We start from the raw sequence: 24,694 nt of genomic DNA, 5'->3' as shown, positions 1-24,694 counted from the left end.
GACCACTTCGTCTCGATGCTCTTTTACCCCCGGTCGACGATCGAAGAATGTTTCGATTACCTTAGTTCGCTCGTTATTGGAAACGATTATTACCAAAGAGTGTCGCTACAGTACAGAATATTACTCTTAGGTTTATTTATAGATTAGAATATCTTTCAATACAGTTTTCACGAACACCGGCAATCTGCATGATAGTTCCACTTAGTCTCTCGATCATCGTTTCTGGTGGTACATTATCCTATCGTAATTATGTCACTTTTCTTTCTATAGTTTTCTTTCTATATCTATACCCTTATATTTTCTTTCGTTTTAAGTTTCACAATGTACCTTTTCTACCTTTTTCCGTACTTTTTTCTACCTTTTTAGGAAAGTAAAAAACCTTCTAAATTTGTATATCGTTCATTCCGTACTCTTCGTCACATTATCACACAGTCAGAGGGTTAAACGATTCACAATCGCGAAAGATGAATCAATTTCGATCAGTGCACGATACAGGGAGCACGAGGCGTATCAGACTCTGACGCGGCTAATTACGAGACTGATTACATCGCGGGACAAAATATGGTGGACACTGTCTGTAGTCCGTGGAGGATGGTAAAAGGTGGATGAGGGAGGAAAGGGCTAGGACTTCGCAAGTTACGCGTGTCACGTGGGGTGTGTGGGGAGGGGAACAGGAGGTGGGGGACGATATACTGGTTTACAAACTGCGGCGCGCTCACCGCTAGGATACTTTTACTTGGGAACTTTGTGTATATACCGTGCGGTGTGGTATAACATTTACGGTAATCTATAGATGCTTATTCGCCGGAAGAGACTTATCACTTTTATGCAGGCTATAACTCGAAAGTTAGGCAATGCACGATGCATTCCAATTACCCTTCAGCGGGTCCGAATTACTCATCCCTGGCCCCCGGCCGATTTTTATCCACCGCCGCCGAGTTATTGCGAGTCGCGAGTACGTGGCCAAACTTTCAGCAACGATTTATGGAAAGGGTTTGACCGCGATCCAGATCCAGCGAAAAAATCTCTGTCGTTACGAGCAAGTTGCTCACAAGAGAAGCGTTCTATGTTTTAGTGAAAACACTTAGGCGATTTAGACATCTTTTTCCGCTTAACCCTTTTTGCGAAATATCGAAGTATCAAATTGATATCGTATTTGAAGATTACAGCAGAGAATACGGAATTTTACTTTGTCAGCCTTTTATTCTTGTTACCTGCCGAACGAGATACCATATTTGAAGTTAAAGGTGACGACAGCTTTGTGGGACCAGAGATACGGTATTTCAGAAACGTAGCGGTGGTTTGAAGAAGTTCTATCGCAGAACAGGAGTTCAAATAATATTACGACGATCGATATTTATGAAATATTCTGGAGAATAATACAAATACATATTTAATTGCAGAACCAAGAGAAAAACCTGCATTTGATATAAAAATTGTTTCCGCAAAAAGGCGCGTAATTTCATTCGCTATATTCTTACGCTATACTCTTCATTAGCAACAAAGTTTAATCTCAACCTCAACTATATAGTCTCCCTTTCTAATCTCAAAAGTACTACCAAGCGTATAAATTGCATATATCTAACACATCGCGTCTCTCCCATCCAACACCATGTTAAAAAAAAAACCAAGAACTCATATTCCAGGAATCTGGCAACTGAAATAAGGAGCCCTTAGGTGGCATTAAAATCCAAAAAAGCCTATCGTCTTCGTAAATGGTGCATGAAACGGACACAATTTGCAACCGGATACAAAAAAGCGTATCGAGATCCGTGGAAAGAAGCTCCGGGGTTCGATCGAGGATCGAAGAAGAGGTAGTCTGCGAGGGGGCCCCCCACCTATCTAAAATGTTAGCGCTCTGGGAAGGTCTGGTGTTCGGAGCGACTCGGATCAGCCGGAAGGTGCGGTCAGCCATCGGCGTCGGTGGGACCGCCACTGGGCCGCGAATCTCACAAGGGTCCGGTTTACATTCGAGTGCGTTCTTTCATGACTCCTTTCTTCGTTTCATTCCTACGTTCCGACTGGGGGCCACCTCGTTCGTTCCTCCTCCGCGTTTCGTCCACCTCGTCGCGTCTGTCTTGCTCTCAGAAACAGAGACGCACAGAGGCCTCCTCCATTGACATTAGATACGTGAGATCGGGAAACGCGCCTCTTGTCGAACGCGATGTTCGTTGCGTAACCGGCTTGCGTATCCGACACTCGACGTAGCCGGCGGGGATCCCGTAATTTCCTAGCCGGCCGATTCTGCGTTTTCGATTGTCCGACGAGGCTTGGATCGATTGCACGCCGACACCGCATCCTGTTACCACGGCTGCTTTTTAACCTTCGACAACGCAACATTGCCGCTCTGCGGAGGATTGGATTCATCTTAGTGTCTTTTGGACGTGTGAGCGAGTGTGCGTTCGCTTTCTTGAATCGCAGTTGCGATGTTGGCGTAGATTAGGATCTATCGATGATTCCTCGTGTCCTTTAAATGCGCGGGCGAGCTGTTTCTAGCGTGTGAAAGATGCGTTTCCTGGGTCGTAGTTGGGCGTCGGGTATGAGTTTCGATTCAGGGGTGATTTCGATGGAGTGGCAGGCTGGAAGTTGTAAATTATTCTGCTCGAGGATTGAATTGTCCAGATTTGACGTGGGGTTTGTTAATCGAAATGTAGAGAGGAGTTTCTGGTTTCTGGCAAAGAATAGAGATTACGGGCTACCTGGAATGTTTTTAATATTGTAAGAGATTATTAATGAGAGTACTTCGACAGGCATTCTGAAGATAATTACATTTCGATCGAAACTTTGTTTCTGAGTATTTTGTTCTCCTAGATTCTCTCTAAACGTTAAAATATATCAAACCTTCTGAGAAAGACTTTTCAAAACAGATCCCCAAAATTGTTTAATAAAATACATACTTCGCGTTAATCTGTCAGCATAACGTTCAAATAAACAGGAAATCATTAGCACTACCGAAAATCTTACTCCCCTTACCGCCAATTACAAATAAAATCCCTGCTAAATCCCACCGAAAATCCCTCGAAACCAGAACTAAACCAGTTCTTGGTGTGCTTCCCCATATCACGCAGTCGATTCTTCCCCTGACAACAAACCCTCGAAAGAATTCTTGGTTCACCTGGCTCGTGATCCTGGGGAACAAAGAGCAGGCCGCGGCAACGGGGATCCATTCGTCATTATCGCGTCGGCCGACCTAATCTCTGGAGGATCTCTCGAGATTACACTTTGGCATATCATTTGCCTGAACGAACGAGCGGCTCGGTTCGCGTTGACGGGCAATATGTCCTCTACATGAGTGCACCGGCACTCGACGTGAGATACATTCGCAGTCGAATTTAGGGGAAACACGCACTTGGAACCCGTAGCTTTGGGGCTGGATAGTAGTATTCGAAGTGTGCAAGCGATACAGTGGTCATGCAGCGCTGTCGCAGGGCAGATGCAGATGAGCTCGTTGCTCCGGGTGCATCGATCATTGGGGTAACGTGACTGCATCGTGCTCTTGGATGGCTAATCTGTAGCTTGGAGGTTCACTGTCCTTCCTAATCCGTCGGATAACCGCTGTATTAATCTGATTTATCATTGGCAAGACGTAGGAGTTACGTAGGATCTGCGATATGCATGATCGTTGTTATCTGTGGGTAGAATATTGCAGCATTTTGCTGATTTATTAGAAGAATTCTAAAAATTGGCACTTTCAGATAACTGCGAAACTTAATACGAAATCTATGATTTCGATGATCTTTGTTTTGTAAATGGAATATCAGATTCGTTCACCTTTTATTAGTGTACGCAAATACGCATTTCGAAAAATGTCGTATAAATTGCTCGAAGAATGTAAAGATACACGTGTAAATTTTTTTAGATAGAAAATATGTATTTTTGGAGATATTTGATAAATTAGATATTAGATATAGCGGTTAAACTTGTTTTTAATATCTGAGTTAAGTATTTTTTTTTCTATATGTATAGTAATATGTAAGTAAATAACAATTCAGTATCGAAGAAACTACGAAAGGTTTAGTATGTAGAAGGTTAATCAATAATATGCAAAACCTATGTTGGAAGAAAATTCTTCGTAAGAATTATCAAACAAGAAACTTGTCTACAATTCAGATAACAGTTCCGCTCATATAACAATTAATAATCTCCTCGCGTAGCAATCAGTAATTTCGATCTCCTGTATGTACAATCACGAACAACCCTCTAAATCTCGGGAAACCCTCTAAATCGTTGTTAGAATTCTGTCCGTAGCTGGAATTTCATTAGCTGCTTCAATTAGAGTCCTCGAAACGTCGTAGTGGTTTCGCGAGAATTATTTTTCTGTTTGCCGTCGCGCGACCGAGGATAATGGGTCTCCGATGAGAATCTCGTTCACGGCAAAAACGGTCCGTCCGAACGATCAAAAAAAGAGGAAAAAAGGAAAGAAGCAGAAAAACAGAGGAAAAAGCACCGGACGAATTTATCCCCCTGTTGGCTCGCCGCTCTCGAAACCGCAAAAACCCGGAGTGCTCGTTGCGAGAGCATCCCACGGAATTCGGTGACTATTCCGTAAAAGATTAACCCCTAACCGTATTACCGTACCCGTGACATAGTAAGAAGAAAAGGGAAAGAAAGATATAGCGGTGGCGGTGGGCGATAACTTACGAGATTTGATGTAAATAGCACACTTACTTATTCGCCAGTGTCGCGCGGCACAAGTTAAAAATACGAGGGGCAAGGCGAGGGATGCCGAGAGATGGAGAGCGAAAAAGTAGATGGCGAAGAAAAGGAAGGATATATACGGCAGGAGGGAGAGAAAGAGGGAGACAGGGAGGAAGTGACTTTTTTGCGTAATGAAAGCAATCAATTCAAGTCCCTGGCTGCAGCGTTCTCTCCTCTGGTAAGGGAGAATCGTGATCCAGCTTCGTTCCTTCTCTATCGTTTCCTCTTTCTCCTTTTATCCCCGATTCTGCGTCTAAGGGCGGAAAAAAAGCTTGGTAGGGGTAGCAACTGAGTCTCGCCTTGCTCGTGCCACCCTCTTTCTCGCCGCCCTAACAGTGGCCGAACCACTTTTGTAGTCATCATAAAATGCCCTGCTTTCAAGTTCCGACGATTGCTACTTTTTTGTTCCCTTCTCTTTCTCTTTTTCCCTTTCTCCGTCTGTTTCACCCTGAACCTCCCATTCGAGGGTAGTGCGGCGGTAGGAAATAACGAAGTGGTGAGTTCAGGAGGAGACGAGGGTTTAGGAGGGTGGTGGAACAGGTTAATCCTAAGTATTTTCTTCGGGGGGTTGCAAGTACCAGAGGTAGGAGAAAGTCCCGGGGGTTGCCGGGGGTGGTGGGTGCCTCTTTAAAACAGTACTAAAGTATCGTTAATCTTGAAAAGAGAGGCTCTTACTTTCGCCCGGACAAACTAGTTAGACACATCCGCCTGATACAAAAATAAATTGCGATCCGCGACGATAAGTCTTGCCACAGGCCGTACACTGTGATCTCTTTCTGTAGTTATTACGCGATCGTCTTTCTTAAGCAACGAAGTCTTGCGTTAAAAAGCGAGGACATTATACTATAAAAGTTTCACAAGTAATTATAGGATTGTTTTCTTCGTTGACAAGATTTTTATTATATATCGAAATTCTTTAATTTTCAATTTTTTAATTTGAAGTTTAAATTAAGAAGGTTTTTCTAGACTGATAGAGACTTCTGACGTTAGTGTTCGAACAGCACACCGTAAAATATATCACTACCATGTCTTTTGATAAAGCATTTAAATTTACAGTTTACATTTTACAGTTTACAGAAGTACATCTTCGTTCCATAAAAATACATATGGCAATTTCTAATTACTAATTCGTCGTTAATTTTTACGTTTTCAAATAATGTTACTACAAGGTGTTCGAACATTATCGTAGCGTACGCGTTAAAAGGATAGCGCAATTTTAAATTTTAACGAAAGATGAAATCGCTTAAATTTCTGCGAGAAATGGCGAAAAAGTTATCTGGTAAATGTTACGACAATGGAATCTCTCGATGGTAAAAACGTAGTCTCGAGCTTCCCCTGGGAGATGCTAAATATCAAACACACGACTCTCCCCCGTCCCCAGGAGAGCTAAAGGCCACAACATCATAATATGATTACGCGTTGTCCGTCATCCCCTTGTTTAGAAGCGATTATTACGCGCTGCGTACGGATTTACGACTGGTCCGACGACAAACAATTATTCGAATCTCCTTTGGCCTTGTCTCTGTGACGGGAAGCGTTGCTTCACAGGCGTAATTTAATTAAACGAGTAATTAACCACGACAAACGTACATTAAGTTATAACATACGAGTTCATATTTTACTGGATTTACTGAATAAACATTTTGTATACGATGATATTAAGAAGTTAATTTTAAAATAATATTTTATTAATAAATGAATAAAGTAACCTTATATAAATCATCGATGACCGGACTAAATATATCGAATGAAAAGACTATGGTTACTCGATAATCGAAAGAAGCATAACGATCCTGTGTTGGTCTATCTGGCTAAGAAAAATTTGCATAATAAATTCCTCCGATTTTTCCGACGATTGAGGCGATTATTTATATATTACATTATTTATTTAATATTACGTAAATAAATAAGAAAAAAATAAACTTACTATAACATAAAATTGGCCATTCAATTTTCTGTTGTTCCTCTTTTCGTGGAATATCACAATAATTATTCCATATTCCGATCACATCTATCACTTCAGGCATCGTTAGTTTTCATTCAATAAGTTTGTTAATTTCTGATAGAAACTAATCGTTTGTATACAAGTAATTAATTTTTTTCTCTTTTTTTTTTTATTTTTTAAAACAGTACAATACATGATTGTCCGTGTCTACTTCGAACGTCGACTAATTTGCGAATACTAACTGATTATTCACTGGATCGTCGTATCCCACATGCTTAATGATAATATTTATTATTTACGCGTGTGCCTTTTGATCGACTGAAATTCTTACGACGAACACATGGAAATTACGACGATTTGAGTTTGATGTTGGTAGTAGTTGTGTTGATCAATACGGACGTAAAGGTAGTTACAATACTTCTAGAATTAAAGTTGTACGTATATTTGTAATTCGTGCAACTTTTACTTTTATCGGATTGTATTAGGTCGTCCGAAAAGTTTCTTTCGTTTTATAAGGAAATAATGGATGCACAACATTTTCCGTTTTATATTGTTTTATCAAATTATGTATGATCTATTTTGATAGAACAAAATAGATCACAACGTTCGAAAGATTAAGTTTCATGTTTGTATAAAGATGCGTTGTTGTAAAAGACGTGTATGTAAAAGAAAGACACTTTTCGGACAATCTAATACTTTTAGTAAAAATTCTCAATTTCAGTGAAAATGAAACAAAGGCTCGTTAAAAGAAAGATATTAATACTTCGTTGGCCATAGTTTTATAACCACATTCCGAGATGAATTTCTTTTTAATACATCGATCGATAATCGTGATAAGTTGCAAAAATATATTAACGCAATACTATAATATATCATACTAATAATACTATAATATTGGATAACCAAAGAAATCTTTCCTTCACTGGTACTGTTACAACAACATTCTCGTATTATTAGTGTCAAAGAATTTCTTGATAACCTATGCTCAAGTCCAATTTTTGGAAAATATTCTCTGGTGCCCAGCAACATCTCGACTTTCTCTGTTTAAGGATAAATCCCGGAGATCCGTTGTATTAAGCATGAATAGCGTCACGGTAATGGTTGGAAGAAGGGTTATGCCACATACGCGTCCAAGGGGGATCCACTCGAGTGGTTTGTCGTTTGTGGTGGGTGGAAAGCTCATGAAGTTCACCCTAAGTGCACAGGCACGTGGTGGGCCAAAGGGGGTGGGGTCAGAGGGGCAGAGACCGAGAGAAAGAGAGAGAGAGAGAGGGAGAGAGAGAGAGAAAAGCGGTCGCTGGGAGCACGTGCTGTCGCGTGTCGGCGAGCCCTTGTGATCTATGTGCCGTCACTGCACCACCTACGTGTATATATGCATGGAAATTATTGCTACATCGGCCAAATATATCCCTCCTAATGTTCTATCGCGATACTCCTCTATTCGGGGTTGACCACCTCGATTTGCCAAAACATTTTAAAAGCTATCGATCCCTATTCGTCCGTAGATAGTCGTTTCTTGAAGAATTAAAGTGTTTTTATGGGCCAGTGGACAAGCTGGTGGACAAAGTTAAATCAGAGCATCTCGTGGACTCTCACGTTTCTCAATAGGTTTGCAAAGTTTGTTTTAATGCATATAATGATTAATATTTTTTGATTATGTTATTATCAATAAACCAAGAGAAAGAATTTGTTTCCAAATTATAAAAATTACCGAATCAGTCTAAATGTCTGTTTACAGATTTCTTATTTCTGAAGTTACTGAAACCGTACAGGTGTTTTTGACGATATTAACGTTTAAATTTTATTGAGACAGAAACATGGTTACGCATGCCTATTTATTTTCATCATATCGTCATAATCCTACTTAGCTATTTGTGAAACGTTCATACAATTTAGTGTCAGTAAAATCCACAGACAACGTAAAGAGGATCGAAGAGAATTATTCCATTGCATCTTAATATATTCACGAATTATTGGCAAATAAACCCAATACATTAATTACGATCAAGACACCCTCGCGTAAGATTGATATTCGAATCGAGTCAAGGGGACAGGATTGTGGACCAGCATCCCCCGACAGGAGAGAAGACCCTGCAAGCATCTCTTTTTGCGTCCGAAGGTGGTGATGCGGCGGTGAATAAGGGCGGGCGGCGTGCCTCCAGGGGGTTTAACCCGGGGGTTGGTGCATATTTCACGGTCGGTGGTCCCATCTCGCGGAGACAATCTGAACCAGCGCGGATACATCATCGCGTGACGCCACGTAATAACCTCTTGGGCCACGGCGACCGCCTTTCAAAACCCTCTTATTTATTCATCTCACCTCGTGCTCGCTCTGTCACGCCAGCCCCCTCTTAGAACACTGCCGTTTCTTCCATCCTCGCGATTACGCGAAGCTTCGAAGGTGCGACGAGATTCTGATAGATCCACCCTTCACCGACGTGATCGATAGATCGCGGTTGTTTATACAAATTGATGTTCTTATGAGCATAACCAAAGAAATGGAATCTAAATAGAAATGTGTCACCCTCCAAGTGTTTTAATAGGTGGGAATTTTGTACGTCAAATATTTGCACATTTACATTTCCTATAAATGAACAAGCATTTATTTCAAAATTTGTATTTTTTTTAATTGGAATTTAGTACACTGGATTAATGAAGCTTCGTTTCCAAATACATTCTCATAGAGTGTTTAATTTGATACATTCTCAAGCTTAGTTAATCCTTTTTATTTTCACATTTTTATCATACACAGGTATCAATCTTTTAAAGTTTGGTAAATATTTGGCAATTTGGAAAATACGAATACTTCTATGATATACATATGGTACACGTAATGCTAGTAGCAAATGATTAAGTGCAAGTCCTGTCAAATGAACGAGCGAAGATTGTCCTTTCTTTCAATTCTAATTTTTTCTTTTTCTCAGGATGATCTTAAGTAACTTCTGTATTCGGTGTTGCGTGAAATTCCCGCAATCCCCGCCGCGATATTTCAACGTTTCGCAAATTACGCTTGTTATTTCGCGAGAATGCAAACAACGGCGATTCTCGCGTTGTTGGCACGAATAATTACCAGCCAAGGGAGCTGCTTGAACGAAGAAATCATCGATCAGCCGGAGGCTGACTAGCGAGCCCAGGCATTCCTCGAATAGCGTCTAATCCATCAGCGAATTCACGTATCGCTTACCAGTGTCGTTTCTTCCGCTTTTTATTTTTTGGACGAACGACGTCCTAGTGATACTTCGTCGCCAGATGTTACCGCGTATATAAGTACGTCGACGAAGGATCTCACGGCGAAAACGAACAGCGAAAAGCCGAACAGCCTACTTTTCACCCTGGACGATGTCGCGCCATCCTAATGTCATGCTTCCCAGAACTCCTCTAATGCGATTTCTCGCGAATATTTTGTCTCCTTTTTTATTGTCAGCGTTAAATGTTCCTCTGAATTAGCCAAGAATTAGAGCAAGATGATATTCGATAAAGATATGACGAACTGAAAATCACAGTGGTCCTAGTTAAGATTTTAAAAAGTTGTATTTAATCGTTTGTTTCAAACATATCATCGAATTAGTTTTATAATTAATAAGCGACGACTCGATTCTCCATCATGACACAGTTTTACGATCTGAAAGAAGACAATGAATTTTTATATGACAGTAAACGTAGAACGCTATTTTCCGAAAACTGGGAAATCATTGACTTATAAGATTCTTAACCCTTTGTGTTAAAAAGAAAAGGAAGTAAGGTGTAATACTTGAGCATTTGATGTGCTAGGTCTTCTTGGAATGAATATTAGAGATTAGAAGCGTTTTTCAAGTTTACACACAGATATTTTATTAGCAGATAATCTGATCGAGTATTAAGAGTGATAGAATTGTAGGAAATTCTCACCAATTTTTTATTAAGCTTAATTGGCCTACGATATCCTTTTATTGTATTATAACTCTCCGAAATCTATCGATAGTTTTAACACACTGCAAAATAAAACTTGTACAAGACTACCGCTCGAAAGAGGATTCTTTATACTACTCGATATTTCGTTTGAATTCCTCGAAACAAACCTTCTGTTTTTCTCTCACTGACTTCAATAACAAGTAACAACAATTCGACGGACAATTCAAAGCTTCAAGACGCGTCGAAATTAATGGGTAGGAAAGAAGAGGTATTTCTGTGCCGGGCGAGAAATATCGTCGGAGCGGACCGCGAGCGGCCCTGGCCGTTAAGATAATAATAATCTTACGAGCGCGAATCCTTCCGCCACGAGACGACGCCTGAGACACGCGTATATACGCGCGTGCGGCCCGTTGTCGACACACGTACTTGACTCTTCTCGTGTAACGCGGCCGGCAGAAAGGCTATTTGTCGGATGACAAACGAGCGGCGGGCTACGTGGGTGGCTTCGCCTCGCGCGGCAAATGGTGAGCACCGCTCCGTGTCGCCGCGCGCGCTCTCGTGTCGTTCGGTTTTCAGAATCTAGCCGCGAAACCTCGTTCAACCTTCCATCGAGTCGTTTCGTGCGATCGAAGAGGATGCGAGCCTGGAAATCCCGATTTATTTTGATTTATATCGCGAATGCTTCCTCGGTGTACGCTCCTCTTCATAAGTATCAGCATATTTATCGCTGTATTAGGAGAAACAAGGTGAACCAGACAAGTTATTGGAAAACTACGAACCTTCCAACCGTGGACGACGCGACGTCGAAATCGCGTTCTATTTACGCTGTTAACGCGTTAAGAATATGTAGAAAAATATGTAAAATTCGCGTGGCGGTCAACGTGTCAATTTCCTCGGGGTATGCTATTATCGCGTTGCGCTTTTCATGTTACATCAAAGGTCTCCTATGCGGTCTTCTATCCGCGATATTTGTACAATAAAATTTGATTGTAGTCCGTAGATGCGATTTGGAGCTGTGAACTATTTAATCATTTTGCACTTGAATCGCAAAAATAAAAAAATCGAAGAATTCTACAGGGGTAAAAAGAGGTGAAAAACAAAGATTCTTAATAAGTATGATAGAACAGATATTATAACATTGATTCGTTTATGTAATGAAAAGAAGACAATTTATTTCTCAATCGCATTTTGCATGAGACTAAAAAATATCCTAATACTCGTGAATGAGGATGTACGTAACCAGAAAGACTGTTCAAAACGAACGGATTCGACGATTTGTAGGCACGAGTTTCGATAGGAAACAAGACTATCGATCGACCTATTGGATAAAGAGGAAATCGAACGATTTCGATTTGCTTGCGAGATAATGATTTTTTGAATCGACGCTTGGCTCGTTTGAGAGAGAATCGAGAGGAAGTCGAAGGAACAACGTTTTGCCTTGTTTAATCTGAGATCTCTTTTTCCCTATGCAGAGGAACATGAGTGATAGATAGCTAGGGTAGATTGGAATCGTCTCGGACAGGTATTTCTGGCCGAGTTAATTCGTGACCACGGAGTCATTAAATGGAAGTTGAAGCAGCGATTCGTAGATTTAAGTGGACGATTACTCTACTGCGTCTTAGCGTCGGTGTATTTTAGAAGCGACTCTTTATACGAGGTTTATAGGGATTTGCTAACAATATTTCAAAGATAGTTGTTGTATCTTGATAAAACAAATAGTTTTCAAAAACAAAACACGATAATAAAAATAGATAACTGGAATTGATTTACTGTATGAACCATGACGGTGATGTCTTTCTCTGTTTCCCGCCTTTCTTCAACTTGTCTAAGAGATAAGAAGTTAAACAAACAAGGAGAATTCGAAGCTAAAAATTTGTTTAGTACACGAGTGATGGTTTCTCTTTCTACTATTATCTTCGTTATAACGAGAGGTTACTAAAATGTTAATTAAATACAAATTCAACAAGAAATTACAAAATTAACTTGCAGTTAAAAACTGATTTAATAAATTTAATTTCTAAACCAATGCATTTCATCAACGGTTACTAACAGTCCTTGAAAAGTTTAGGAACCGATAGACTTGGCATAAGGGTTCAACTTAATCTACCAATAAATATAAATACACAATATATTAAATATAAAACAGCGTGGATATATCAAATATGTCGGGAACCTTTCCGTTTCCAAAGGAAACCAAAAAATCAACTTCGCAAACAACGCAAGTATCATCTACCTTAGCACCGACGACTAATTTCCAATCTGTCAAAAACGACGTCCTACCAACACCATAGTCGTTCCACCGCCGAATCGAAGAAGCGAACCACCTCGTGGTCGCCGTTAAGGACGCGAGGCAGCGCAAATTTGGATTCGTTGCAACGGCGTCGTGGTCAGTGCCGTAGATCAGCACCGGTATCATAGCTCAGGGTCCACGTACAGAGAGAGTGGATGCATTTCGGTGGCCGGCAATGGTAACGCTCAGCTCGCGCACACACGCTCGCCGCGGCACCTACGTGAGCGCTACGTAAGTGCGTGTACGTGTGGCTGGGAGGCACATAATGTCTAATGGGGGTGATTGTGCTCGCGCTCCGTGACGGATCAATCTGCCACCCCCTTCATCCCGCCCGTTCTCTGCTCTTCGAAGAGTGAGACCAAGGGATGCGAGCGAAAGGGAGAAGGAACGAACAGAGACGGGGTTAACCCTTGGTCTGGACGTAGCCAAAAGCCAGGCACGGACTCGCGTGGATAACGCGCCTATTCGTCATACCTACCGAAGGGCTGGGATTAGAAACGTTATTAATCGACTCGCGTCCGCAGTCGCATCGCGTCCTTAGAGCCGACCGTGGAATTTTCCTTCATGCAGTTAACCAATACGCGGTGGTTGGAGGATGGAGGGGAGAAAGACCGTGAAAATCTTTTTGGAGGGTGGTGTTGCGGTAATTAATCCTTATGCTGGGAACCGTCTATCCATTTCTAATTTTAACTTGATAATTTTTTATTTTATGGCGAAGGATATCGTAGGATTAGTCTGGATCACTGATTTCTCGTCGTTTCTGTGTAAATTCATCTTTGGATGTTCTTTTGGTTTTGGTCCTGTTGTCCGTTAGTAATAAGCAGCTACAGGTAGAATAAGAATCGTTGTAGTTGATTGTACCATTGTAAAATTTGTTTATTTATTCTCGTTCATTCATATTTATAGTACTATGTTAGATGAAGTTGGAATAAAAGAATGATACAATAAGTATGAAATGTGTATAGTAAGATACTGTTACTACGAATGGAATAAAGTACCCGGATACCTATGAACGACGGTGTACGATCTAAAAATCTAAATACTGGAAGGGTTAAACCCCGTTACGGTGCGTTTCTCCTTAGCAAAGCGCATAATGTCAACGCGAACAGATAACCTGCGGTATCTTTCGAATTTTTCCGCCGGATGATAGAGTATTTCTTCTGCAAGAGATTCGATCTCTTCTCTCGAAGAGATTTGACGCGGAAAGCGATCGGGGACTGTAGATACCGGCGTGTACCGTATGTTCGAGCACGCTATAAATAGTCGGTCGGTTATCGGCTTTGAAATACACACCGCCCGCGGGAAAAGCAATTTTAATTACCGGGCTGGACGCGGCCAATTCGCCGGTCGGCGACTTTCCGGAGCCCCGATATCTCGGACACCCAACTAGTCGACCAGGAAACGTAATATTTCAGAACGCACTCAGAAACATTTATAAGCGTATCTGCGTAACCTGTTTCGCTGTACGGTTTCCAGGCTCAGTTCTGGAAGCGGGTTATACGGTGGAAGGTAACGAGGCGATCTCTCATATCGCGCCGCCCACGTGCGCCACGTTGACACAAACACGACCATACGGTGTACAACCGATCCGCCTGGAAAAAAACGCGACGATCGCGGGACCATCGGAACGTAAAAGATCTCTCGATCGTTTAATCTCTCGCGTTTTGTTCTCGTTGGGTCGTATATGGTGCGGACACTTGCCAGGTCATTTAGCGATATGGAGTGGATTAGGAATGACTCTTTCGTGGACTTCGATCAGACGGAAGAATTGTATAGTTGTGTTTGCTGAAAGGGTTGCTTCGTGAACGTGTATTTTGTTACTTGTTCCTTGTTTAATGGTTTATCTAGTTGCCGCGACTTGGTATATACGTTATTTTGAATTATTATTAGCGAAACACGAATGACTGTATACATACTAAGCTTTTAGACGTGATGATGATTTGGTTTGACGATGTTTCATCATATAGTAAAATTTCTTCTCTGTTTAAGTTAGTACTTGAGGCCTATTACAAACTTTTATACTAACCTATTACAAACAATTTATAACAAATACGCAACTGTACTTATGAATATTAATAAAACATTAATAAAATGTAATAATAACACACTGCAATAAATATGAAAGTATAGTACATATACCTAAGGCTGTCATTACGAACTTCAATTCCAGTCTTAAATGAGAGTTGTTATCTGAGAGATTCTTATCATATATTTTCCACTATTACACTTTTATCCTATCCTTCTAGGGGATCGTAAGAAGCGTGCTTTCCATATGGATAATCGACATCATTTTTTTCCACGAATTTTTTACGTTAACAATAAACGAGCGTTACTTGCACGAATACTTTATAACTCAAATACAAAACAAGGCATAAGATCCTAACAGAAAATATAATTGCCAAGGTTTGACCATTTAAATTGCTACAGTGAGCTCCTGAAATGAAATAGAGCGCAATTCAAAGTAATAAATGAAAGATCTTTAACCGTTCGATTTCCTGCCCTTTAAAACACATGTAGCTCCAGGTATGACGCAAACCGATTCGTATCCTACAACGTATCTAATTATGCTATTCCCATGTGATTTAACACTACAAACATTTTACAATCCTTACATCATACACGGTGCCAGCTATTCGCGGTTCAGACTCGTATGTCGTATATATCGATATTAGTATCGTATTATAAATAAACGAAATATCGTAACAGGCCGACTCTAAATCTCCAATTTGACGCCATATCTAAATCTGCTTCACCTTTAACTTTACCATTGCTTATAACCCAGATACCGCTGCTTGCCTACCATTTCTAATTGGCAATATTTATCCAACATCCAAGTGCACCCGCGTTGCATATCTATACATCTAATACCACATTCTTTCCCAGTTTACGCATAACTTTCTAAGCGATCAGTGAAAGGACAGGATCGTTTACCATTGAAAAACCATACTGTGTGGAAGGTTAAATAGCGATTGATCGGTCGGCTACGATTATAATTCGAACGATATTGCCCGGAAGAAAGATCTTCCATGTCTCGATAATCGACGAATTATTAATGAATATTCCTATATACCAATTTATTCGTCTTTTATTTTCATCGTGCAATTTTTGTTCCCTTTTGATACGACGTCTTGCGTGATTATCGATGAATATTAATTGTTAAGATGATGGAGGATTTTGAATTTCGAATCGAGTCGGAAGATCAGCGTGGAGGATGGACTTCCGGAACATGCTCGGTTTCGTTCTTACCCACCGAGGTTGCAGCGACGAAAGGTACCAAAGTATCGAGACACAGATGGCAGCAGAAGGTTCACGCGAAGATGGGTGAAATTCTCGATCTGTGCAATCAAGGGTGCAATTTTTATTTCTTAAGAGAATAGCTCAATTATTCCTCGATGTTGTTTTGCAATTCTCCATTAACTTTTGGGCAATGCATATTACGGATATTTAGTATTCAATAGCTGTTAGAATTTTATTTACATAGAACGAACGTAAATTTCGTACTTAGGGGATGCTGGATGATCCCATGGAAATGGGTATCGAACGAATGCTACGCTAAACGTTACTTTATTTACGGTATTTTGTTTCACGATGATAAACGTAGGAACAAGGTTGCCCGAGACTCTTGATAAATTTATGATTTGAAAAATTACTGTAGCTCGAACGTTACTCGATTGTCCTTGTTTTTTTAGTTCATCTACATGGATAGTACAACGTAGAAGCGGTGAACTAATACCAAAGATTAGTTATCTTGACTCGTGATCTTAATAGACGGTATCAGTTCAGTATATAAGCGTCGATCAGCGAATCTAGGGCGTGTATTATCTGTTCTTCGATTTGAAATAACTTACATGGCTGGCTGTTATAAAGATTTCTCAGACAGTAATGTCCTCATATTTGTCATCGATGGTAAAATCCGTTGATTACTGACTGTTTAGTTGAAATTGTAGACATAAGAACGAACCTAGAAATCGTTCGTTTTTTCTCAATTCCTCCAAGGATAACGTCGGAGACAAGAAAAATCCAGGTCGAGTTTCGTTGATTACGAAGGTCGCGATAGCGTCATAGAAACATCGTATTTTAGCACGTTCAGCCATTAAGTTTGTCAAGAGCGATTCTTTGAAGCTCGATAATTGCGTGCACAGATTGCTTTGACTTTTTGTCGATCCTGCAAACAATAATCGATATAATCTACTTTATGTGAGTGTATATCTCAAGTAATGAATGTAAGAGCCTTTCGTAATCCGATGAATTCGAGGTTTCATTGAACGAATAAGTTATTTGCAATATCGATCCTTCGTAATTCGACTTAACTCGTCATCTTCATACGAATATAAAGCGATTACCTTTCAACCCACTTATCCAAAATTCATTCACACTCTCAATAAATCTCCAAAACATTTCTCATCACAAAATTAATTAGCCTAACTCCTTTCACACTGATTCAAGCTGCCAACCACTCTAATCACACTAAAACCAAACGAAAGCAAATCAAACCGAATCAATCGAAGACACCCTCGATTCCTGCACAGGACCAACCCAGAACAAGAAGACCTGTTTTTCAAAGTATCTAAAAATCGATACATCGTTCTGCGGTCCGTTTTTCACCGTGCTCGTTCGTGCACGTGCGTTATAATCACGCGAAGCGCATCAAAGATTTTTTGTCGATTTGGCCCGACGACTCGAATCATTCTCACCAAATCCCCGGTGTGCAACTCTCCCTCAACCTGGTGCGGTGTGTTTTTGCGGAACGTTGAAAAGTCGTTGGATCGCGCGTTCGAAATCAGGCCGATATCGCGTCGCGTCGCGTATCGGGAGTTTCTGCGGTCGTGTCCGACGATAATTGACCCCTGCACGGCGGTTCGTCCACGCCGCGTACATTATAAATGCGTGGCGCGGTGCTACCAAGCAGGTATCCGGCGTATCGTGAGCCGCGGTGGGTAGTTAAGAAGTGGCTGCAGCTTCGACGTGACGTGTTATGGCTTTAACCGCAACAACGCGCCTCCGACCGCAGGAACCCTTTACTTTGCTCTTTACTCCTTGTGGCCCTCGTGCTACGCGAGCCTCCCGCTTATTCTCCGTCTCTGTTCCCCCTTTCCAATGTTTTCTTCGTTCCTCGAACAGCCTCGCCCATAATTACTCGCAGCGATGATACCAATGGTATCGATCATCATCCGGCTACCCTTCTCTCTTTCGCCCGATTCCTCCACGACCGGTCGTAATCCCCATTAGCCGCCGTAATTACCCCGCTGGTATTATGTACCGATGCAACGCCGACGTTTCTACGAACGTCTCCCCCCCCCCCCATAGACTATATTTTTCTTTTAGTTCATCGTTCTTCTTTTGATTTTTTTTCGGACGGGGGTGCATGAAAATGAAAGGGGACATTAAAGATGGAAGACGTTCCTTTTGGAGAGATTCTTTCGATTTCTTTTTAGCAAAGAGGAAGAGAGAGTTAATCGGAATGTACTGTTTGTTAGAATTGAACTTGAGACAACGATACTCGATATATAATAAGAGATTTATAGAAAAGGAACAGGAATTTTGATAGAAAGATGATCGTAGAAATTGAAGAAATACATTACTGTTAATTATCGAGTAGTTGTTACACGTATGGAATAATCCCTATTACGTATAATCTATAAATAGATCCGCGTATATTGAAAATTTAAATAAACAATAACCCATTCAGCAGGATACAATCTTTTGCTAAAACAATAGTATGAAAATATACTACCGAGCACAAATCATCTCGATTGTTAAAGCACATTCCTCGAAGAACAATCCCATTATCATCCAATAGAGCACTATACTTTATTAAACTTCAGAATCTTACTTAACCTCTGCTCTATCGTTAAAATACATTCCTCGTGGAACAAGCGCATTATCATCCAATGGAACACTATACTTTATCAAACGTCAGTAACTTTACTTTAACCCTACCGTATTTTCATCCACCGATAGGAACGTTAAAATGTTGATAGAAAAATCTGGTTCCGGAGTAATACGTTCTTATCAAAGCAGCAGCCTTTCGATGGAGGAATGTTACGCGAAAGCCGCGGCGCCCTCGTTGTAAATCACGCACGCACCGGAGGCGTGGATTTATTTTAGAGACCATTTCGTGGCATCGGCTCACAGAGGATGAGTCATGGTGGTATTGTTCGGCCGGACGAGGAGATACAACACAAATCATTTCCTGCCGTATCCCTATCTATCTGCCTTCGCGTTTACGCGGCGCCGCTCGTGTGCGTGCGGCACGTTGCACGCGTGTGGTTCCGCGCTCCCGCGTCCATACAACCGCGCACAACCACGCATCTCACGCTCGAGTGCGTGCGTCGTCTAGCGTCGAACGCGTGCACGCGACGCCTCGCGAGTAATGCTCTCGCGCCAAAGCCTTTCCCGCTCTTTTCTTCGATTCAAAAAAATCGTGGCCACGCGCCACGGACACCTGCGACTCTTTGAAGCGACGATTTTTTATTAGAAAGAACTTAACCTGTTGATTCTGTCGTTTATTAATCGGAAACCTGGATGACGATGGAATTAAGAGGACGGATATATTCGGAATAAATTCGAATTATTAGATTGTCCGAAAAGTGTCTTTCTTTTACAGACACGTCTTTTATATCAACGCATCTTTATATAAACATGAAACCTAATCTGTCAAACGTTGTGATCTTTATTTTGATAGAACAAAATGGATTATACGTAATTCGATAAAATAATATGAAACGGAAAATGTCGTGCATCCATTATTTCCTTATAAAACGAAAGAAACTTTTCGGACGACCTAATATAATTTTATTGAAAACTTCCTTATGAATATATGAATTAATTATCATTTATTTAATCGTCCGCTTGTATATGTATCAACGATGATTGAATATTTGTTGTCAGAGTTGATTCGTGTGTCCCAACTTTTAGCCTGAAACAATAGTCTGACTAGTTCTATCGTCATTCTACTGTATGGCTTAAATATATGATCCGAATTGTCCAAAGAAGCTTTCCTATATTCTAGCAGTATACATGGTAGAAGGAGATTTTGTGTAAAGTATTTATGTAAATGAATTTTACTATTATATAAAGTATGCCGCGTAAATAAATTCTACTGTGACTTTACATCCAACTGAAACACATGGAATCATCGACCGAAGCCCAATTCAACACAAAATACATTACACTCAGCGTCTGTGTTCCCCTACAATCGCAATGTTTCATAGCAAAAAATAAATCATACAGCCAATCCAAAGTACTTTTACAGAAGCAACGGTCGTCAACGATACAAAAAAGCAAAATATAGATACAGCAACGAGAAGATTAGCCATGGCCACTGGCAGAGGATAAAACGCGGCAGCAGTCGGTTTAATAGATGCCGGCGATCTATGGAACAGGGCCCATAGGCTGACTATAATATTTCCCTCGCGTCGGAACGAATGTTCGCGCTTCTTCATCCAGCGTATCGGAAGCTGGATCTGTCGACGTTAATTTGTCGTGGTCGCGGCGGCGGATTCCGCGCTGCGGACGCGATGGCCGAACGAACGGTCACGCTGGGCCGCCGATATATCTCGCGAGCACGGTCGTGTCTCAATTCTATTGATTCAATTATATCGAGGAAGCGGCGGCGCGCGATAACGGGGACCCAATAACGAATCGTTTCCTCCGCGAGCGATCGTTCTCCCGATCGAAACATTAATTACATGGACGCGATCGTAGACCTGTCGTTGCTATCGGTTTATTTGTTCATGAGGCCTCGAGGAATGCCAGTTTTCCACAGCCGACACGCTACGTTTCGTCTCTCATTTTTCTCATCGATTCGACTCGCGTCTATTTCGCATTCCATCGTTTCTAGACGCGACGGTACGCGTAAAAGAGCGATCGTTTCGACTGGTAGGCGACTGCAGCACGCTTCATTGCTCCCCTTTATGAAGTTATAAAATGTTCCGGTCTTTTTAACAGTCCGTTGCACGATCCTCCTTCCGTTTGCTCTCATTCCTTGCACGCTGATCACGAAATCGATGGAATTTATGAAATCCTAGCTGGTCGTATATAAATGCGGGAACGAGCGGTGGACGCCTCTTAATCGGCTCCGCGTAGGAACACTCGCCTTAGCTTCTTCAGATCGCGCCCAACGGAAATGGTTATCCCACTTTTCCAGCCAGAACCACTCTTTACTGTGGTAATGACGTTCTTAGGAAAATCTCGCGGTCGTCTGTTTGACTTTGCTCGTCAAAATCTGACTCTGTTATTATTCAGTGGACAAACGGATAAAAGGGGAGAACAAATAGATAGTAACCGTTAAGATGCGGACCGTTATATCGATCGAGGGTCAATTCATCTGCACAGAAACGTCTCTACAATTTAAAATATTGCAACAGGAAGAATTTAAATTCAATATCGATCGAATTCAATACAATTTCTACAATAAACCAATATCCTACTATCAAGTAGAAATCACTGAACGAATAACAGAATGTTACAATGTCCTCAAATTACATTCGTAAATGGGGAATTCGAAGAAAGAGGCGGTACAAGCAACAAAATCTTCAACTCCAGCAACCTGTGCAACATTGAATCTTAATAGAGATATTTGTATACTTTCCAATATCCAAATGTTTCGAATTCACAGAAGTCTAAATATTAACGACAAAATCCTCTAGATAAATATATATCGTTGCCTATCATTTAAAACGAAATTCACTGCTACCACTATTCCATCGCAGCGGAAGAAATCAACGTGTCGAGTACAAATAATTCGCTACCAATCCCAGAAGATCTCACGTACATAGTAAAAATAAAGCCAACCAAGGGATGCGTAAAATGAATCACAATAACCATATCGATGCTCGTTACGCGTTCTCGCGAGACCTCCTTCCAAGGAAACGTTCGACCACGAGAATCCACGCTGGTCGGAGACATCGGGTGTCGGAGCATCACGGTGTCCCATATAAATAACTAGCGGCGGATCGGTGTCTAGCACAGCGAGAGTTCCCCTCCCCGAGACGATACTGTAATGACATGATTGCATACCTTCCACACACTCTGCTTCCATGTTTTCCTTAGCTCGACTCTGCTTACGCTGCTTCGTACGCATACATGTAGGGTGAAGGAGAAGGACAACGTGTGTGGAGGGTGGACGGGGTAGCAAGGGAGAGACAGTTCGTAGGGGCCTTTCCCTAATAAGATACTGGCACGTACCGCCGCTTCAGGTACACACATCCTACCCTACACAGATCGTACACACATGATGTTCTACACACGTGGTGGTTCCACACATCGTGTAGTCTACACATCGGTTGCACACGCGAACGTGCACGATCACACAGTATCGCAACTGGCTAGGCAGCGCGGCTGGGAGTAGGCATACCAATACAGAACTTTGTGCCCGGTATAACCGCGAATAAATCCTCTAATCTAATTGATACGGCCGGCGGTATGCAGGCTCGCGTAGCTACACGCTAAAACGGTCGTTGTTAAGTAGCCTAGGCCGGGGTAGATAGGGCTGCCCGGTTGCCGTGCCGTGGCTGAAGGAAAAACGATGCCGAGGTGGGATCGTTGGACCGCATTAGAAGCGAGGAAGAACAAGAAGCAGAAGCAGAAGAAGAAGAAGAAGAAGAAGAAATGTCTCCCGTGGTGGCTGTAACTCCTCGGATGAGGAATGTTTCCAATAAGATGTCGAGAAATAATTTGTTTATATTATTATGCGAGTCTCTGAGAAGCGAAACTGATCGAGGTTATCTCGTATGAAGTTTTGAATATAGTTAGTCAGGCACGCGATTAATATTCAGTATATTGTAAAACGAACGACTTAGTTTCGTGAATTTATCTACGAGATAGTGTAGACGATTGCGAATTTTAAAGTGAATTTTGGAAAAATAATGTTTACGATTGTCATTTTCGAGACAGGAATCGATCCGCATGCTTTCTAAGCACTCCGGATGAGAAAACTAAACATCATGTACATTTATACCTGATAGACATTCACTGTATTTTCAAGAAACTCCGATAGTGAAGTTCACGGATTCTGCAGATACATTTACTCCATAACGCCAATAACATTTTGACAAACTCTTTTATATTCTTATATGCAGAAACTAAATTACTTAAGAGATTCGTAACTGGCAAATATTTTTTGCATTTTCAAGTAGCTCTGATAGTAAAGTTATCTAATTCCATAAATACATATTACTCCATCTCCTAACGTCGAAAACGATGGCGGGTTCGCTGTGCCGCATTAGAACGGAGGAGAAACGAGAACAAGAAATAGAAGAAGAAGAAAACGAAGGAGAAGAAGAAGAAGAAGAAGAAGAAGGAGGCGAAGAAGAAGAAGAAGAAGAAGGAGGCGAAGAAGAAGAAGAAGAAGAAACGTCTCCCGTGGTCGTCGCTGCCGGGATGAGGAATGTTTTCCTCGCGGGTCGAAGACGCTCGCGGGGAGAGATTGTACGTGCGTTCTCTCATGGTGGACATAGACGGGTGGATCGGTTTTTGAAGTGCTTCCGCTGGGAGTGCCTGGTCGGTATCTCGATCGTTGATAGATCCATTAAATGTCTTCATCACGGATCGCGCCTCGCGCATGCTCGCAACATATAGAAGAGAACGGGATCGCACATTTTAACGCGAAGAAATTTCACCAATTAGTTTTGTATTCTCATTTCTTTTTCCCTTTTCCTTACCGATTTTGGTTAGTTTCTTTGGCACGTTTATCTCGTTGGAGAAATTGTGGCAAACTAGGAGAAATGGTCGGAGGATTTGTCTTTAGGTTTTTCAACGCGGCTGACGATAAATTAACCTCGAGAGGAGTCGCCAGTCGTGGAATATTGAATAGCATCGGCACGGAGAACCGGTTCGCGTCCTGTAAAACGATTCGCGTTCTGTCCCGCTGCTGATATCGTCTCTTCAGCCAGGTATCACCACCAGACGCAATATCTGTAACTGTTGCGTAACATCGCGCGTTACGTATGCACAAATGGCAGGTTATCTTTATGTCTGTGCAGCGCTCGCGGTCATATATAGTTTCAGCATTTCTTCATCTGTCCCGTTTCGATCTCGTTTCTCCACCTCGTGTCTGTCCAATTTCATTATACATATTATATTTGCCAATGTAGCTTTTAAATCTTCGGAAGAATATCTCGCAAGCGTCTTGAACGAGTACCGAGACTTCGAACTACGTTTGTTAGGCAACGGGAATGCCTTTCATTCTGGATCGTTCTTGTCGTATTAAACACGCGTACAATTTATTATGTTGCAGATTCTACGTTGAGCGATTCTAAATATCAGCCACATTAACTGTCAAAAGCTTGGATGCACGTGTAATGGTATTCTTAATCCTACTCTTTTATTGTAATACGTATTAACGCTCCGTTTACGATACGCGAGTGTGCGTATGAGAAATATTCGTACGATTAAAGATATAAGAACTAAACTACCGTTACACGATATTAGATTAGAAGCTATAATTTCTGTTCAAGTCTCTCATAGCATAGCACAAGAGAGAATATAGTGCTATAAATTTCACGCCTTGAATGTTATGATACTGTACTGTGCAAACATGTTAGAATATTTACTAAACGGAAGTGTTTCAGTTTTAGGAGCGAGCAGAACACTACTTTATGCTATTTTAATTCCGTCGTCGGTTCTTTTCTACGATACGCGATAAAAATAGGAATAAAATGGAATATTAAGATACAAAGAGTATAGAAATATAAAATAGGAATCGTCTACAAACTTTTAAGCGTCGGTGTATGTCGTTTTCTTTGACGTACCTGCACGTACTCAGCGGATTGAATGGAACGGTCCGATCTAATGGCGAGCGAAGAGAAGAGATCGAGGGAATCGAATAGCCGGTCGCTAATGATCTTCCTGGCCCTGCAGCCACGTTG

The 24,694-nt window shown here is 41.4% G+C and overlaps 1 protein-coding gene across 4 annotated transcripts in view; it reads right to left on the bottom strand.

The window, feature by feature from the left end:
• LOC100647018 (paired box protein Pax-5) overlaps positions 1-24,694 on the bottom strand; it is a 146,249-nt gene that overhangs the window by 47,183 nt on the left and 74,372 nt on the right. The gene's annotated exons all lie outside the window — the stretch shown is intronic.

The sequence above is a fragment of the Bombus terrestris genome, chromosome 4, assembly GCF_910591885.1.
Source record: "Bombus terrestris chromosome 4, iyBomTerr1.2, whole genome shotgun sequence".
Taxonomy (NCBI): domain Eukaryota; kingdom Metazoa; phylum Arthropoda; class Insecta; order Hymenoptera; family Apidae; genus Bombus; species Bombus terrestris.
Note: the sequence above shows the minus strand (reverse complement) of the source record. Positions and strands in the feature narration are given on the sequence as shown.